Raw genomic sequence first — 20040 nt, forward strand, 5'->3', positions numbered from 1 at the left:
CTTACCCCCCCCCGGGTCTGAAATGCTATTGAAATTAAGGCAGGGGGGTGAGGGGAGGGACTCCCAAAGAGCTCCAAGGCTTGGTTTCAAAGCCATGAGAGGAAGAGTCTTTGCTCAGTTGGGTTCCATTAGTGGGCAGGTTGTGAGCTGTAAACCTGAGGGTCCATCCCCTTTGCAGGGGAAACTCCCGGATCCAGGCTGGCACTGGAGGGAAAATCACCACCTCCATCCAGCATCACACCCTGACGCTCCCGTCAGCCACCGCCGAGCCCCCCGGGGCCACATCCAGCCCCGACAGAGCGGGCTGGGGGCACGGAAAGCCCCACCGGAGCCGAGGGTCTCTCCCTCCTTCCCGACACTCACTTTTTCACTCTGGAAAACTGCGGGACACAGTCTTATCCCACTCAATCCCGCTCCTTCCCCACCGGCGGGTGCCGGAGCGGGATCAGCGCTCACCCCCTGCCGCTCGCAGCTGACCAGCGAGTTCCAAACAGGAGAGGAATAAAGAAAGAGGGACTGGGAGAAAAAATATTGTTTCTCCCCTTTTCTTCTCTTTTTTTTCCCCCGTCTTTCCCCTCCCCGCCCCAAAAGACAGAAAGACAAACCGCGAACAACATAATTGCTGAAATGTGGCGTGTAATAATAGCTATTCAGAAGCTGATCATTCATATTAAACAGGGTGAAGCAAGCTTCTCATTTGCATGTTTGAGATTATATGCATTTCAAAAGTCATTTCCGCAGGGTATATGACTGACATTAATTCCCATGTGGAGCTGCCGGCTCCCTCCCGCCGTCCTGGCACTGCCAAACCCGCGCAGGGTGACACACCGGTGGCCGCGGGAAGAGCTCAAGGTTAACGGGATTATTGGGCTTTGGTTTCGTTGGAAGCGCAGGAGCCGGGATGCAGCTTCCCGAGAAAGGACCGGGAAAGGATGGGATGCTTGCCTACGGATGCTGCGTTAGGAGAACAAAAAAAAGCTGGAAGAAAAAAAAAACAACACCTTTTACCCTCGAAAACTACACTTGCTCCTTCCCCCCCCAGACGTCAAACAAGAGCCTGCAGTAATATTAAATTATTGCTGTTACTTTTCTCATTTTCCTCCCGAAATTCCGCCGCCTGCTCCGTGTTTCGACCCGGCGAGCGGCCCCGCGGGGAAAGCCCGGCTCTGCCCGTGTCCGGCAGTCACAAGGCATCACCACGGCCAGAAACTCGGCAGGACTCAAAAAGGGATTTGACTTTTATACGGAGAAAAGAATATCCAGAGTTACAACAGGAAGTATTAAAAAAGGCAAAAAAAAAAAAAAAAAAAAAAAAAAGAGTTTTTGGAAAGGATATAAAACTTTCCTGGCTTCGGGGCGTAAATTGAAGCTTAACTATTGGGAATTAGGAGGAAATCTCTTCTGGTGGAGGAGCTCTGCCGGTCCCAGCCCCTGCCAGAGGCAGGATGCTGGAGCAGAGGAACCGGCGCTGGGGTCCAGGCGGGTGATTCCCGCAGCCCGGGACACCAGGCCAGTCGGGTTCCCTCTCCAAGTCTAGTAAAACTCCACTTCCCGCTCGCAAACCCTACTGGGATGCTGGTGTGTCTGGGTTCCCAACGCTGCAAGGGAAGTCGTAAAAGAAAGTAATAATAATAATAATGAAAATATTTCCATTCATATAAAAGTTTTACAAAACCTTAAAGGGAAAAAAAAAAAAAAAAAAAAAGAAAAAGAGAAATGAAGCCAGTGTCTGCAATGTTATAAAGTCGATTTAAATTAGGAATGAGTGCCTTTCCAGCCGGGGCTGATCCGGGATGGGAAAAGCAAAACCCGGCCGCAAGCACTGAAGCACACGTGCATCCCTGTGCGCAGACGGGAGGGCTCTGCAGCACCCCAGCGCCAGCTTTTCATCTATTTTAGTTCAAACACATCCAATATTTCAGGGATTCTCCATACGCTGAGTATCCAGAGGGTTTAATCAGGATCAGACCTTCCCCCAGGAATAAAGGCAGGGACCCTGTCCAGACAGTCATCGCAGAAGATGCAACACCCAGATAAAGCAGAAAAGGATGGTTTTACTTAAAAGGGGAGGGGAGGAGACCCCCTCTAATGGCAACGAGCAACAGAAGCTGTGCAAATGGATTGCTAATTACCATTTCAGACTCAAAAATCACTTCACTGAATAAGCACTCTGCCTTCCCCCCCCCCCCTTTTACTTAAATGCGCACCTTTCGCAGGACAAAGAAAAAGAAAGAGAGAATTACAAATGGAGTAAAGAATCCCCCTGCCTTTAGCAGCACCATATGGCAATGAGAGTATATTAATTACCGTTGCTTTTTAATTAACAATTGCTTCATCTGAGCAGTAACATTTCCTTGACATCCCCCGACTTGCCGCTAACCTGTAAAGTGCACGCGCCATGCCAAGTCATCAATTCATTTTTATTGACATTCCCCCCCACCCCCCCAAAACAGGCACGATACCAGGGTTTTCCAATTAACACCTCCACACTCTCTAATTAGTGCAATTAACAGACTGATGGATGCCCAGAGCTTCCCGGTGAGGGAGGGTGCAGATCAGCTGGCCGGGCTCTTGGACACGGCTCCTGCCACGGGCACGTGTTCCTGACACGCGTGTGCCACGCTGCCCGGGGTCCTGCGGGAGCAACACATGTGTGCCACGGAGCCCAAGGTCCCACAGGAGCAACACGTGTGTGCCACGGAGCCCGGCACTGCCACAGAGCCTTTCCAAGCCCCGGCAGAAAGAGGGGGACAAACACAGACGAGCGACCCGACGGACTGGAAGCAAAGATTTGGACCCAAGGATGGGGGGTGGGGTGGGGGTGTCTTTAGGAGCAGGAACAGGAGACGAAGCATTTACAGGGCGATTTCTCCCCCAAAAGCTCCCAGCGAATTTTGGGGCATCCAGACCCCACCCGAAGCGATGCCGCTTCTCCACCCGATTCAGCTCCACGGATGTGAAAACTTAAATAGCGCTTCTCAGCCCCCGGGACAGGCAGGAACAGGCGCAGCCACGACCACGAGCGACTAAGACCCGACTGCCTGAACGCCTATTTTTGCCGCTTCTCCTATTTTTAAATATCCTCAATACCGCGCTCCTCAAGGGCTCCGTAACTTTGGGCTGCCCTTCGCTGGCTGCCGGCGGGACCGGGGCTGTGTACGGAGCCAGCATCGTGGGCTCCTCGTCCTCACTGTCAGCGGGTCCCCGTCCCCAAGCCCTCCGTCCCCAAGCCCCCCACGATACCGGGTGCCCCTTGGCCTCGGTTTCCCCAGACGCAAACCCGAAGAGCATCCCCAGCTTGAAACCACCACCAGGAAGGGATGGGGATGACCAGTGGGAAACACCGTCGGGAAAACGCTTCCCCCCCCGTCTCCGTCAAGCGAGCAAGTCCCCGGTACCCAGCCGCGTTTTGCAAGGGACAGCACGTGTGACACCACGCATTTACGAGCAGCCCGCTACGGTGATGCGCCACAGGCTTTTTCCACCTTTCCCACCACATCCCAGCCCCAAAGCGCTTTTCCAGACCCTTCCTCCCAGCTCCAGCCTCGCCAGGACCTGGAGGGGAGCAGGGGGCTGCCCCACGGCATGGCGAGGGCTCTCCCTCCGGCAGCGGGTACCGGCAGATGATGGAGGAGCACGGATCGAGCAAATCCCCCCCCCCCCCGCCAAAAGCCGTCGGAAGTCCCGCGGGATGCTCCTCTGCACGGCCGGGAGGAGGTGAGGAATTGGGAAGGCTCGACCCCCAGGCACCAGATCTGCTTCCAGCTACGGAAAGTTGAGCAACCTGCCCGTCCGGATCCGGCACCGCAGCCGAGGCTTTAGGAAGTGGCTGGCTAATCTTAAAAGGCTTCGGCTTGAAAAGAAGCGGCAGCCGGGATTGCTCGGAGAGTGGCTTTTTACCCTTTAATTAACACATAAACACATGGAAATGTGGAAAGGGGATTAAAATAAAAGTCTGGGGGAGCTGAAACGAATCTAGAGCATTACTGTAAATTAGAAGAGATTTAAGGAACCAGGGACTGGCTAAGCCTGGGCACCGCTTTAATGGGATCTCACCTCTGGGCACTTTCATCTCCCACTTTCATCTCGCTCCCAGCAACTTCTCTGGGAAGAACCAACCTGCGGGCATTGGTCCTGGCCGGCGGGCAGACCTTTACCCCCTCCGGCTCCCTGTGCAAGGCCATCGTCACCCCGGCCACGCCGGCGGCCACCGGCAACCATCAGGCAGCGGAGAGCATTTGCCGCTACGCAGAAATCAAGCGAGAACCACCACAGTGAGGTTTTTCTCCCCAAAAAGTTGGGTCACCCCCTTTGAAGAGCCGGGAGATCACCTGGAATCACGAGCACCACCAGCAGGGGAAGCCACCGGTACCGTGTGGGTCGGCAAGACGTGGCACGACTCCTGCTTGGGTCCTGACGAGCCCACCTCTCCGAAAAAACATCTCCCGCGGAGCATCCTTTGCTCTCCGGAGCACGGAGGACACCCCGACCGTAGCCAACCCCCCGGGAGATCCTCAGTGCCCACCCCAGCGAGCCATCCCGCAGCCCCGGAGATGCCGATGGCTGGCTGGCACGTCTCCCCGTCCCTGCCAAGCTCCATGGAAAATAAAATCCCTTCTGGCGTGGACACGGGGATGGCTGGACGATGCCGGATGGTGCCGAGGACGGTGCCAGGCACGTGGCGGGCACCGGGGCGGCCGCTCCATCCTGCGTTCCCTCGCTGCGCTCTTGAAAAGATTAAAAAAAAAAAAAAAAAAAGAAAAAAAAAAAAGAGCCCCACTCCATCTCATTAAGAAAGTAAACACAAGAGCCGTCTAAGTGTCTAATTAAGCTTCTAATTAGTCCCTGCTTGTTACTAATGCAAATTAGATTACGCCGCTTAACTACAGCATGTCCACAACACCCTTGTTAATTGCGGCCTTTTGAAATTAAATTACTCCCTAATTAGCATATCAAAGCCATTGATTCGGAGCCAGGAAAGATGAGGGCAGGAGGAAGCCGAACGCCAAGTTTTGTTAATCAGGGACGTCTAATTAAATAGTGACGTGGTGCACGGGGGCTCCCGCCTCGCTGCTCGGGAGCCGCATGTGTGGGCCCAGGGGGACCCCGAGCAGGGCAGCACCCTCGGTGGGTGCTGGCTGGGTGGGTGCACCCAGTATGGGTTCACCATTGCCACGCCGGAGCATCCCCATGAGTTGGGGTGCCGGTCGAGCATCCCTGTGGGTCCGGGTTCCACTCAAGCACCCCCATGGGTCTGGGTGCTGATCAAGCATCTTTGTGGGGCTGGGGTGCCGGTCCAGCATCCCCATGGGTCGGGGTGCCGGTCCAGCACCCGCATCCCAGCAGACTCAGGCTGCTGGGGGGCAAAACCTGAGCCCCAGGAAGCCCCCGTGGAGCTACGCCTGCCACCAAGGTACCAGGATCCAGCCCTGGCAGCAGGGAACGAGGTTAAAGCAGACCCCAATTTCTCATCCCCCCCCCCAAAAAGCTTGCTTTCCTTCTGCCCAATGTGTTCCAAATGGGAATTCAAAGGAAAGATGCCCCAAAGCACAGATACAACCCCCCCCCAGAGCACCCTCAAAATCCTCAGCAAACCCCCACGGGAGCAGAAGAGACACCCGAGCGAGGACAGGCAGGGCTGGAAACAGGCAACGGCGTCTCTCACCTGTAGGACCTCAAATCCAGCTTGGCACAAAAACCAAGTGATGGGACAAATGGCCCCAGCGCACGGCACAGGGAAGGGACACCTGGGCTGGTGGCCCCGGCACCAAATCACCCTTTGCCCAGGGCACCGGACCGGGGGGATCCGTCCCCCACCAGCCACAGGGAACCCAAGGAGGAAACATCCCCACCTCCATCTCAGGCATCGACCCGTGTCCGGCAGGGATCCACTCTTCCGAGAAAACCAAACCACCTCCCCAGCGGGGACGCCCTCAGCGCCCACTCAAGTCATCACAGAATCACGGAATCACACACCCCCCCCCCCCCCCCCAAAGCCCCCAGTCCCAAATTCACAACGGGACCTAAATAACGGAGGCACCAGGGAAGGGTCTGGATCTGGAAGTAACCAGGTAGAATCACTCCAAGGAGAACAGAAATGAAGCAAACGCCTATTTTTTAAGTTATTTCAATAACTTCCTGAATGACCCAGTTCTTTAAATTTTATAACTTTTCCTCTCTCTCTCTTTTTTTTTTTTTTTTTTTTTGTTTAAAGAGGTGGGAAGGGAAAAAAAAAATAAAGGGACGAAGATTGGAAAAGTTTAATAGAGGAAGAAAAACTCTATTAAAAAAAAAAAAAAGACGCAGGCAGCCCGTCTCGGGGAAAGAGTTGAAATATTAAAGAAAGGAAAATCACTTCTCCGGCTGCCGAGACAGAGGAGGAGAATAGAGCGGCTTTAAGAGAAGGAGCTGTGCACTTTTAATTGAAAAGAGGGAGATTCAAATGAACTATCCAATATCCCCCCATTAAAGAAAGGAAGAAAGACGGACCCTGGCCGCTTTGCTGCGCCAAGAAATTGCTAAAGCCCCAACTTTCTTTCTCTCCCCCTGCCTCGGAAGTTATAGGAAAGAGGGATAAGAGAAAGGAAGGGAAAAAAAAAAAAGGGTCTTTTATACAAGAGGAACTCAAGGGAATGGGGGAGGAGGGTGGGAAGAGAGACCAAGTTTTATTCATTTATTTTATGAGATGAGTAAAAATAATATATATTAAAAAAAAAAAAAAAGGCAGAGTTTTATAATGTCACAGTGTTTGGAAGCAGCAGCAGCAGGAGAAGAGAGGGGGGGAAAGCAACTAAGAACAGAAGGGCCAGCTCCAACCACCCGCCGTACAAGCCTCTCTCCCAACGAGATTCAATTAATTGATAACAAGAGGCATCAAATTAATTTTTCAAGGATGTTAGATTTTGATGAAGGAAAAAATCTCTCTGATTTTAATCGGGGCGGCGTTTAAAAGGCATAAATGAATATCCCTTTCTAATCATCTGAGGCGCCGAGGAAGCACCAAGCGGTTAACGTGAAAATTCAAATCGTTTAATTAGGGGGGGCTGAGGGGAGGTGGCCGTGGTGGGGGAAGGGGACCTGGGTTTTTCTTTTTAAAGGGCTTTATGAAGAAATTATTTTTAAAATGATTTCTTTCAAGCATCTTTGCTCTCTCTCCCCCCCCTCGCCCCGAAACGCACACGCACTTGTAAAAACATATCTCAGAGGTTTTTCTTTTGAATAGAGACCATTCCCCATCACAATCTAATTAACAAAAATGATAATGAACAGGGTGGGGAAAAAAAAAAAATCATAGGGAACAAAAAAAAATACTCCAAACTCCCAGGAAAAAAAAAAAAGAAGAAAAAAAAAACCCCACCGGAGGAAGAATGTGTGATTTCCCAAGACGCACAACTCGCTGGGGAGAGCTGCTCTGCACTTCCACACGGGACGGGGGTTTTAAGGTACGAGGGATTTTCAGCACAAACACACACACACACACACACACACTCCCCCCCACCCCCCTCAAAATCCCATTAAAATAATTAAAAGCACCTCCCACCGCTGGTGTGGCGTGGGATGGATTTACAGCCAAAGCCGAGCCCAAAGGCGGCGGTGGCAGGGACCAGCACGGACCATGGTGCACGTGTGTGCACACACACTTGTGCACATTTGCACACACACACGTGCACACACACCCCCTGCAGTCCCGGTGAGGCTCTCAGCCATCATTCCCCAGCCCAGCACCAGTGGCCAGGACATGGCCAGCACCGCACCATCATTCTGCAAAGGCTCCTCCAGCATCTCCCAGTAAATCCCCAGTCGGGTTTAAGTCTCTGCCCACGTGCACGGCTCACACAATTATTCTTTACCCCGTCAGCAATGCCCACAGCGGGGACATGCACATCTCACCCAGCCTTTCTGCTGCAGCATCCCACCAGCCGCAGAGCCCCGAGCCCGCCTGGGGCACACGCAACACGCCTCGCACACACGCAACACGCCTCGCACACGCAAAATCACCGCCATCCCTTTGGCACGCAGCCTGAACGCGGTGTGTCCCCATCGAGGCACCCGCCTGGCGGAGCCTCAGGAACCCGAGGAAGAGGAGGGCTATTCCTCTCATAGAGCATCGCCCCATATGAGATGAGGAAGAGGAGGGATGCGGGAAAGCAACCGAACTCGTCCAGGAGAAAGGTGCCTGCGGCATTGGCAACCCCCGGGAATGGTAAAGGCAGCGTGGGCTGGAGGAAGGCTCCCAGCGGGGGGGTGTATGGTGGGAAGCTCTTAAATATAAATAAAACCCAAGCTGTAGGAGCCCTGTCCCTTCAGGGGAGGCTGCAAAGGGCGAGGGCAGAGCCGGGGAGGAAGAAAATGACTGGGAGCAGGTGAGGGACAAAGCAGACCAGGACGAGGAGCGATGACAGGGCCATCGGCGTGAGGGACCCGGCGCTGGGACACAAACCCCTGTGCCAGACCCCGAGCAACATCGTCCAGCTGAGTTTGCCCAAAAGTCAGACTGGAGGTTGCTAAAAGTCTCTTTAAATAATCCGGAGGGGAGGAAAAGAAAGTCACGGTGCCTACTGAACGGGAGGGAGGAACTCGGATGCTGCAAGTTTTCCCAGACTCCGTCATGTTTGTGCAAAAATTCATCCAGCAAACGCTCTGTTTAACACGCTCCCCACTGCACACTGACGCTTCCCACTGCAAATCCCATTTCTATGCAGGAAGAGACCTGGTTTCCATCCAGAAATTATGCTGCTCACGAGGAGGGAGAAGAAAAAAGGCGGTGGTGGGGGGGAAGAACTATCCTTGGGCATTTTCAAACTCCTGGTCTGAAGTCCATTTTTTCTGCATCCAAATCAGAGGCAAGCATGACCCGAGGCCGGCTCCGTCTCGCAGCCGCCGCCGCCGCCAGAGCCGGGCTCGGCACTTTCAAACAACCTTCCTGATTTTATTTCTGCACAGCTCGGCTCCATCTCGCACGGACTCGACACCCCCCCGCTCCGCCCGGGCGAACCGCAGCCCCGAAGACGAACACAGCTCCCGACAGCCCCGACATCTCTGCTCAGAGCAGCGACTGGAATAACACCGGCCATTTCTCCCAAGTGCTTTCTTAAAAGCTGGGAAGCGGCGTGCCCAGTAAAGAGGACGGGCTGTCCCGGGGTCTCGCACTGGGAATGGAGATGGGCGGCCGCGGGAAAGGTGCCTTTAACATTTTGGGTGCTCGGGAAGAGGGTAAGGCTCAGCGGAGAGGCACGGAGCATCCCTCCAGCCAGGGGAAGAGTTTCCCCAGGCAGATCCCGTGCCAAAGCCAAGAAACCACCAGGGTCCCCTGTGCTCCTTCTCCAGGTGACCTGGATGAGCCACGTCCTGGTCCTGGGGAGAGCGTCCCCCTCCAGCACCCTTGGCCAGGGAGTCCGGGAGGGTGACTCTTCGCCCACCGCACCCACATCTGAGGGATGCAGCAAGAGCTTCTCCCCCATGTTCCCGGTGGGATGGCAGAGCACTGCTGCGGTTTCAGCATCCCTCTGGACCGCTGCCAGGCCGGCAGCACCAGGAAGGTGATCTGGTCCCACAGCATCACTTCGGTGTCACCCACGGCATTCCCAGGTCATGTCGATCCATCCGAGCTCCCGAGCCTTCTCCATCCCTAGCACTCAGTCCCTACCAGAGCCCACATCGGGACACAGCTCCTTCCCGAATCCGGGCAGCACATCCCCTGCTTTACGGATTGGGATGGAGCTATGGAAGGGTGAAACGAATCGACAGAGGTTGGGCAGCAAACCTGTGGCAGAGACGATGTGCATCTCCCGAATCCCTGCTCATCCCAGGCAGCGGGCGATGCTGCCTCCTGAGACCAGCAAGATCCCCGAAGAAGCCCAGCCGCAGGGTGTGGACGCCCCCAGGAGCAGCACGGAGGTGGCTACTGATGCTCCAGGCCAGAAGTGGCCATGCTGCAGTGGCCAAGGAGGCCACCGGCACAGGACAGCCAGCAGTGTGCAAATTTGGGGGATTCTTACTGATAATGCGGTGTCAGATACATCTCACTGCAAAGCACGCTTGAAAAATTGCAGGTTTTTTCCCCTCTCCACCCCTCGTAAAATATTTTAAAATACTTTTTTAAATATTAGTTTATGATTCACCCGTTCCAAGCTGTAACACCCCATACCTGACCCAGGCCTGCAGCTCTCAGCTGCCGAGTCCCAGGGGCCCTGCAAGCACCCATGGGTGCTGTGGCAGAAAGGGGGTCGAGGTGCCCAGTGCCCGGCCGGTTCCTGACGTGTCCCCCTGCCCGGGGAGGGCTCACTGATGGGAACCGCAATCCTCCACAATCACATCATGTCATTTTTCCCGCAATTCCCGCTGAGCCAGGGTCACGGACAACCCTCTCCCCCTCATCCCCGAAGCGCATCCCCTGGGTGGGGTGTGAGCGCTCGGTGACCACTGGCTGTAGGACACGGTGCCATGGGTCCATCACTGGCCACCAAGCCAGGGGACATCGCCCTTCCTCCCTGAACCAAAAATCATCACATCATGGCCAAGGAAGGCAACGACACCAGGATATCTCATCAGGCAAGACACGAAGGGGACAGAGTCCAGGTCACCAGCTCCCCCAGGGACACGTCCCACCTCCCTGCCCAGCCGAGGAGCCCCCAGAACCTGCCCACACCAGCACCCCCAGCCAGCCCCAATACAGACCACAGCTCCTGCCCGCTGCCACGGATTTTAAAATGCCGATTATTCTAAACCTCCAGCTAAAACCAGCGACTCCCAGCTCATTCCCAGCCCCAGGGCAATTCCTGGAGGATTTGCATCTGCAACAGTGAGGGGCCAGCGGAGATCTCCGCGGTGGTCAGAAAGGACCAGTCCTGCCATGAAAGGAGATATGCGTCCCCTCTGAGGGCAGAGGTCTGTCCCTCCATCCCTCTCCCAGACGGACGGACACAGCCGCCGTCTCCTCCCACAACAGCCCCAGTCTACAACTGGAAATTCAGCAGCAGCGATGCTCCCCACCACAGCATCCCCTGCTCCGGTACGGCAGGGACACAAGTGACCAGATGGCACCGACCTCCCCCAAAGCCAGCATCAATCCCCAAATGAGCCCCCTTCCCTATTAAACTTTATCTCATCGCGTTTCTAAATGGACTGGCCTTTTCATCAGAGAGTATTTTAAAGCCACCGGCTCTATAACCCAGGGGGGAAATGGCTCCGGCACTGAAACCGCTCTGTTCTCGCCCAGGCGATGCCGGTGCCGTACCTGGGCGACGCGGGAACGCGGCGGCGTTTGATGGGCAGCCGGGGCTGCTCCGACAGCCCCAAAGTTTGACCCAGATTCGGAGCCGCGGCTCCGCTTCCCAGGGAAGGGGGAAAAAAAAAAAAAAAAAAAAAAAAAAAAAAAAGGACATTTGTTCGGGGCTCCAGCTCACCAGCATCAAGGGAAAGACTTCAAGGGATTTTTGAAAAAAAGGCCCTAAAAGCAGACTCTGCCACGCTAGGTATAAATAAAACCTTCGTTTATAAGGAGAAGGGAGAATAACCCGAATAGAGCCGTGTTGACCCCGACCTGCTCGCCACATCCGGAGATTCCGGAGCATCCTTCAGGGCAGGCAGAGCCTGGTCCTGGGGACCTGTCCCAGTCCGAGGAGCTGGGCTGGTCCCCGCAGCACCCATCGCCGCTGCCAGGGCCAGCAGAGGAGCCGGGGAAACTCCGACCCAAACTGCAGCACGGATCTTCCGCCTGTCGCGACGGCAAAAGAGGGATGAAACGAACCTCGTGTCGCTCCACGGGAGCAGAGCTCGGCCAGAAATCCCTCACTGGGGGTTTCTCCAACACACTTATACAAAGCCCCAGCCTGGACAGATTTTAGGACGTTTCCCTTTATGTTTTTTTCTTGGGAGCACATTGACCGGGCATCTCCCCTGCCCAAAATACACAACAAACCCCAAATCTGGGGAGATTTCCCCCAAGACTGCATAAATGCAGACAAGCCCCAGAGGGGGACTTGGGGGCCGGCACTCGCTCGCCCACCCTGTACACAGCAAGGGATGTCCCTCGCTCTGCAGCCCCCACCTCCCTGCCCCGGCCAGAAACCCTGCACAGAGGGGCCAGAAAGCGAGAAAAAACACATCCAGGTCCCCCTGCACCCGGTGCACGTCAGGGACCTTTTCTCTCCCCACCCTTGCATGCCCCCCCCAACCCTCCTGAGCAATCCCTGGGGCTCCATCAGCTGGGTGTGATGCGTGAAACCCCCACCCGACCCCCCCCCCCCGTTGCCGTAACACAGGATCTGCCGGAGCATCGCAGGCACCTGAGAAGCGAGTGCCTGATTCTGACCCCCTTCAGAGGGGACCCCGCACCCCAAGCACCGGCAACCCCCCCCCCCAGGTGGCTTTGGAGCCTTTCCCAGGGCATTTTGGTGGTTTTACCCCCATCCGCTGGGGTTTTCTGCAGAAACCAGCACCGCTCCCACCCCAGCCAGCTTTGCACGGGTGCAGGATCTGGCCCCACACATCCCAGCCTGCCCAGTCCTCTCCTTCACCTGCTTCTGATCTTACCACGGGTCAAACCCACCACCCCAGTGCCAGGGGAGGTTGGAGGGATGGGAACAGGACCCACTGGCAGGTGGGGGGGAGCAGGAAAAAGGCAGGAGCACCCCAGACCACAGGAACAAACTGGGAGCGACGGGACATGCAGCAGCAGCACCTTCCTCCTCCTCCTCCTCCCTGCCCCCAGCCCCAGATTTACCCGCACAGCAGGGGACAAACGCCCCTTTTGTTTTCCAAATGAGAAATCATGTCGATTTTTGAGGTTTTAATTTATTAAGGGCAAACATCTGTGCCAGGCGGAGCGGTCGCAGCCTGGCTGCCCAAAGCCCGCTCCCGGCGGAGCCGAAGCTGAGCACGGGAACGGGAGATGGGGAGGGGGAGACCAAAACACACCACATCCCACCGGGACCCCCTGCAGAATAGAAGCGGAACCGCTTTGGTCCCCAAATGACTTTGCCGCGGGGAGAGGAAGTTGGGGAGTAAAAGGGGAAAGCGTCAATACTTTGGAAAACAGCCCCGGAGAAAGGCAAAGCTGGAGAGGGCACTTTATAAAAGCACAGCTTCGCCCTCACCCGAATCCATCTCAGCAAAATAAAGGTAGGTTTGTTTTTTTTTTTTTCAGCTAGAAACAGCACATTTTCAAAATTCACATTTTCAAAATTCACGTTTCCTGCCACAGAAGTTATGGGACACTCTCCCCCCAACCCCACCTTTATTTTCTCTCCTTCTTCCATTTTTTAATAGGCCCAACGATGCTCTATTTGCATTCCAGACCCGACTTACCCCTCACTCCGGGGAATTTCCCTCCCACTGTCAGGTCTGGCTGCATCCTGGAGGGATCGCCTGGGGGGACTTTGGACTCTGGGGAAGGACCCAGCTCGCTGGGTGACAGCCACCTGCCAGGACACCCTCTTAGTGGCACTAAGCATCTCAGCACCTCCTCCTGCCTCTGGGACAGGGATGCGGGGCCACAGGATGCTCAGCAGCGGTGGCCCCTTGCTGAGTGCATGGAGCTCCTTGGGGAGAAAGGGGGAGATACCCAAGGAAAAAAAAAAAATAACTGTGAGTTGTTACAAGGTGGTTTTGGGGGTCCTGCTTCCACACTGTGCTGAGGAACGGTGAGTTTTGGGGTGCGCTTCTCCAGCCGGAGCAGCCCACAAGCCAGGGCAGCCCTTGTAAAAGGGCTCCCGGTGCCACACAGCTCTGCGAGGAGGTGGCTGCCAGGACACAGCCCGGCAAGTGGCACCCAGACAGGACATGACACCATACGGGACCCCCAGGGCATGGGAGAGGTTTTTTCCCTCTCCAGTACAAGGTCTCTGCCCACCTCCCCTACCCAAACCCAGGTCTGGTGGAACTGAAAACTCCCGATGATGCTCAACAAGAAACTTCATCTCTGGCAGGTATTTCTGGCCATAAATCATCCTCCCTGCCCCGGGGGCAGCTCCTCCAACACCCTCATGACCACCGGGAGCCCCCAACAGCCCCAAGGCCTTTTGCCAGCGCTGCAGTGGGGCACTTTCCACCTTCCCTGGGAAGCAGCGAGATGTCCCCTGCTGTCCCCTGCCAGGCGTTTCCACCCTGGGGAGCCATCGGACAAGCCGGGAGCCAAGATTTCCCCAAAGCCTCACGTCCCAGCAGGGCTTGGGGACAGTCCTGCAGCCCAGGAGCATCCTCCCAGCAGCACCCAGGACTGTGTGGCCAAAGCAGGATCTCCCGTGCCACAAAGCCCCATCCCACGGTGGCCAACCCAACCACCACGTGACATGTGGCACCCAACCGAGCCGTGGGGCCAGCGTAAGCTCCACCACACCAGCGAGCCCCCTCCCTGCCCCCCGAGCCAAGCAGCACTGGTAGAAAGTCCCTGGGCAAACACTTTCCCCACTAATGGGCAGTTTGGGCAACTTGCAGGCGGAGAACCAAAGCCGAGGGGCCACCAGGAGGAGGAGATGCTCCCGGGAGATGGGATCCCGGCACGTCCTTTGCTCACGAGCACAAGTCCTAGCTTTATATTTCACATTAATCCACCCACCTCGAGCCTTCCTCCACCGTCCCTCGTTTCTAAGGCTGAAGACATCCTTTACCAAGCCCGTAACAGCTTCTCCTAGGGGTCCCCATCCGCATCTCGCTACAGGCGAACAAACTGAGGACAGCCCCCGCTTCGCAGATTCACAGTTAGCAGGCGAAAAGAAAATCCCTCACCTAAAAAAAATAATCTACGGTTTGTGGAATAAACCGAGACTCGGAGGATGGCAAGCGAACGGCCGGAGGGTTCGGGGTCAGGGCTTCGACGGCTCCTGGTCCCCAGCACGATTCCGCAGCCCGACGCTCGCCTCGCCCTGTGGTTGCCACCGTTGATGTTTTATGCCTTTATTAGCCTCGGCGCGGTTAAATCCCACCAGATAAACCCAGCTCCGCCGGCGACCTGGCAAAGGTGTGTTGACATAAGTTGTTTCAACACCACCCGCTCCGGGCGAGCGGCTCAGCCCCGGGTGGGTTTAAACAGGAGCATCCGTGCCTGGACTAAAACACACCCCCCCCCCCCCTCCCCGGGGACAGCATCTTCCCCGGAGCTGCTAAACAGCCCGCACATCACACACGGAGCACGTACCCATCCCACGGGGGTCTTCTTCCTCTTCCTCCTCCTCCTCCTCCTCCTCCTCCCTGGGGGGGTCACAGCTCCCCAGCCCCGGCACAGTTTCCCGGCCGCTGCCAGCTCCCCACCAGAGTGTGGAGGAGATTTGCCAACGAGGCAGAATAAACACCTTCCAAATCACCTCCAAACTGGGGCCCCCCCATGAGATTTTAACTTTTTTTTCCTCCTCTAGTACTTTAAAAAGAATATATATATATATATTTTTTTTTCTTTTTGCAACTTTCCACGGTTTTAAAAGTAATATTCCAAAAAGAAGTCTTATTATGGCACCTCTGGCTTCCACTAAACGCACCCAGGAGCCCCCGGCTGAGCCGAGCCGTCGGGACCAGGAGAAATTTCCTCCCACCGCCACCCTCCGCTCCCTATTTTCCTAAAAAATAAGCCATGTTTTTTGCTGCTCATCCGGCCCGGGCGGCGCAGGAGGAGGGTTCCCACCAGAACACACCGCCAAAGACTTTTTGCCAACTTGCCGGGGCACGAGAGCCGGGGGGCAAGTATCGCCTGGGGCCAGCAAACACCGACACCGGCTCGCTTCTCCCGAGCTCGGCGGAGCGGTTGCAAACACGGACTGCTGGGTTGGTTTTTTTTTTCCTTAACAAAAAATAAAATAAAAAAAAAAAATAAAAGAAGAGCAGATCCCGACTCCCTGTGCCAAGTGCTTCAGGTACCGTCACTGCCAGCCCCGTAGCATCCTCATCCCTTAACGACTTTCCCTCCAGCTCCATCCCCAGATCTAATCTCTCCTCCGGCAGGATCTTTCTAAAATAAAACGGTGGCGGGCGGGCGGGTTGCCTTTTCCTCCGCAGCATCGCGTTGCCAACCTCCGAAGGGAGCAGCTCTCCTCCTCCGCTGCCTCTGCCTCTTAATTCTTCCCTTTTCCTGATGCTGTTCCGCTCGCAAACACGTTTTTGTCGCGGGCAGCCTGGTTACCAGCAACACGTTTTCTCCCAGAAACCTGCCTATGCGATTGCCAAAAGGGGTTTAAATTAGGAAAAGTTTAAAGAAAAAAAAAAAACAAAAACAAAACAAAACCCTCAAGCAGCGTCTCCGCTGTATTTTATACAACAAACACTTGCAGCAAGGGGAAAAAAAAATAAATATTAGGAAGTTTTTCAAGCTGTGCCCGGCCCCATCTTGATCTACAAGTTATATTTGACTTTAAAAGGTGCAGCCCAGCGAGCAGGGGGAGGGGGGAAGGTTTTGCAAGATGATGAAATGGGTGCGAGTCCTTCCCCACGCCGGGCAGAGGAGCGGGCTAGCGGCCAAAGCCCCCGCGGCTACTCGGAGGGGCGAGCGGGGCCAGCCCCCCGCGAGCCGGATGGCCACCGGCCGCAAACCTGATTATCACGGCCCCTGGGTTAATTTTCAAGCGAGGAGCGCTGAAAATACCCCTGTGCCTTGGGTGCGTCGGGGGCTCCAGAAGAGGCATGCGGAGGATTTTTACATCTTCCGAGACAAATGATGAGTTTCCAAGTGCATTTCCCATTTTATTACCCCTTCCCGCTCCTGCTAACACAGAGCCCGTGCCTCCAAGGGGGAAGATGCCCACGAAGCATCCCTCCCGGGGCAGGACCGAGTCCCGTCCCCCCCCCTCCCACGTAACCCCCGCGGCCACGCCGGAGGAGCTGGAAATCAAAGAGGACGGGAAATTTCAAGTTTCCACTTCCAGCCATGGCAGGTGACGCCGAGGCGGCAGCAGGGTCATTTCGGGAGCCCCGGAGGATAAACCCAGGATGGCCCCCGAGGAGGAGGAGGAGGTGGGACATACCGCACCCCCCCTCCCGCAGCGCACACCCAAGGAGATGCCGGGGTGCAAGCAGCGGGGAGCATCCCCACAAGACCCCCCCAAACCACCTGCCAGCCACAACCCGGGGGCTCTCCCATGCTTCAAAACCATCGCCGGAAAGGGGGACGAAAGGGGGGGGAAAAAACCCACCCCAGCTCCCCCTTCCATAAATAAAGAGAATTTCCCCAAATACTTCAGGCTTCCAAACCCCGCTCCGCGGTGGGAAACGCCACGCAAAGAGCCGTAAATGTGTATTACTTTTAAAGAGCGAAAGAAAAGCCAGGGAGCTCCGGGCTCTCCCGCCTTTCTCCGGTTGAAGAATGAGCCCATCCCGGCCGGGGGCACGTTTCGCCCCCCACCTTGCTGCTACAAAGGCAAACCCAGCCCTACACCTCTCCTCCTCCGGCCTCGCTCCCCCCTTCCACCCTCCCCGCCGGACCAACAAGAAAAGAGGAAAAAGGATGGGGTGTGTGGGGGGGAAATAAAATAAAAGGAGAAAAACCCCCTGAAAGGCGGCAACCCCTCGCCAGCCCCCTCTCCCCCAGCCCCACAGCGAGACACAAACATCAGCAGACTCAAAGCATCCCCCCTCTCCAGCGGCGGAAAAGAAAAGCTCCCGGGCTCTCCAGGCAGCAACTTCACAACTGAGTGCACTCGCATTCCTGCCGGGTTATTAGGAGAGAAAGGGCGAGGGCCGGGAGTAGATATTTTAGTGTCACTTGATTTTATACATTGCACAGATTTTTTTTATTTTTTTTTTTCCTTCCAAACACCCCCTGCTCTTCCCTTTCCAATGAGGATGTAAAACCCACGGTCGCCCGTCTTTCCCGGAGGGCAGGGAGGTGTCAGATATTTACCGCATTTACAGATATTTTTTACATTTTTTTTTTTCCTGGGATCCGAGTATCAGCCCCCTCCCCGCCTCCCCCCAGCAGCAACTTTCATCCATTTTCTTTCATTTCGCTCTGTTTGCTCAGCCTTCTCCCCCCACCCCGGGCGCTCTCCATCGCATCCTCCTGCCCCAAAGCAGCGAGCGGGGGGCACCCGCGGGTCTGGGACCCCACGGGGTGATGCATCCCCGGGGTGCACAGGGTAAAGAGGGGGGGGATTTTCCACACCGATCCCGTTCTCCCACAACTTCTTCACCCGCATCAAGTCCGACTTTGCACGACGGGGCCGGTTTGGGTTTATCCCGGGAGCGATGCTCGACCCGAGCGGAGGCAGCCCCATCCCCACACCAAACACCCCGGCAAAAGGAGCTCGGGATGGGGGGGTGTGGGGGTTAAAACCCACAACAAATGAGCCTGCAACAACTATTAAAATTAAAAAAAAAAAACAAAAACAAAACAGGTAGCATCTCAAAAGAGGAGCTCCGGACCATTACTGGGAAGCTCTTCCCCGCCTGGCCCCCACCACAAAGGGCAGAAGAAAAGGCAGGAGCCACCCAGGGCTCCGCAGCCCTGACAAAAGCTCCCCGGCTTTTCCACACAGGAAATTTTGTCCCTTCTTCCCCCCCGCGCCCCGTGTCCCCCCCCCTTCCCAGTTTGATTTAAGTGATCTGGAGCAAGGAAGGGGAGGGGAGGGGGGAAACAAACAACAAAAAAGAAAAAGCAGGGGAATAGGGTAAATTTTCCAAATCTGATTATTTTCTCCATCCACCCACCCCCTGGAGGCTTGTTGGATTTTTCGATGCACTTGAAGGTGGGGTGGGAATTAAAAAAAAAATAAATAATAAAAATACTAAATTAAGAGTTCCATTTCACAAGAGCCCCAGACTTGGCGATATTGAGTTGAGAAGCCGGGGAGGCAGGGAAGGGAACACGTCCCCGCAAACACACGGGGACCGGGGTGACTCCGCCTGGGCGAGACACATGTTGGGTTGATTTAACATCAAATGCCTGTTCTCCAGCGTAACCCATTTCTCGTGTAAATTTTTAACACACAAGGAGAAATTTGTAAAAGTAAATCCTACTTCTGGTTTGGGTTAAAAACAACCCAACCTTTTAATACAGAAACTAATAACATTTTTATTGTATGCCCCACAGCTTTACAATGCTCGCGGAAAAGTGAGGTCTTAATCCGATGCTAAGTTGGTTCCGAGCGTGGTAAAAAGGCAAATCTCCGGGTATCGCGGTCTCCCAGCCGGAGCGATGGGGATGGAAGAGCCGCCTGAAGCCGAGGAGCGATGCCGGGGAGGAATTCGGACACGAATTCCTCTAGGACTATATTAAGAATAGTAAAAAATAAATAAATAAAATAATAATCCCAGCGCAAGTTTTCACTTCCCGAGCAGTGCTCCGAGCGGAGCGGAGTTCGCAGACGCCTGTGAATTATTCCTGCTTTCCCTTACGCAAATTTTTATTTGTATTAAAAAGTGCACAGGAGGGGAGAGGGGCAGAGAGACAGCCCTTCGCTTATTTATTTTTTTTGTTTTTAAAGGGGAAAGAAGAAAAAAAAAAAAAAAAAAGAAAAGAATCACTCCCAAATGGAAAAAGAAAAACCAATTACACTCCACTTGTTCTCCCCAATACACACCTTCCAAACGCGCCTGCCAACTCAAAACAGATTTCCTACCACCAAAAGAAATCCTGGGAGCAATCTCCTGCTCACGCAGCACTTTCTGCAGTGCCTTTCTTTTTTAGCGGGGGGGGGGGGGGGGGGGGGGAGAAAGGGGGAGAGAGGGGAGAAGAGACAGAGGCGCGTTTGTTTATCCCGCAGCGGAGGGAGATGGATCAGGGAAGAATAGAAACCTCTGAACTTTGCCAGCGCCGGGAGAGCATCTCGCAACGACGGCGGACACCGGGGTGGGAAGGGGATGGAAGGGGCTGATCCGGGGCTGCCGGTGACCCGCCGCCAGCTTCGCCAAACCAGATTTGCCCGGGAATTTCTCAACTCCCAGAAGACGACAGCTCCGTAATAAAAACTCTTTTTTTTTTTTTTTTTTTTTAACTCCCAAAAACACGTTATTATTGCCCATATTATTAGTCGCCGCTGCCGGCAGGGTCCCAGCCAGCCCGCCGAGACCTCCCGCAGGCGGCCGGCATCGTGTGGAGGTTATAAAGACACCCCCCCA

The sequence above is a fragment of the Numenius arquata genome, chromosome 24 (genome assembly GCF_964106895.1).
Source record: "Numenius arquata chromosome 24, bNumArq3.hap1.1, whole genome shotgun sequence".
Taxonomy (NCBI): Eukaryota; Metazoa; Chordata; class Aves; order Charadriiformes; family Scolopacidae; genus Numenius; species Numenius arquata.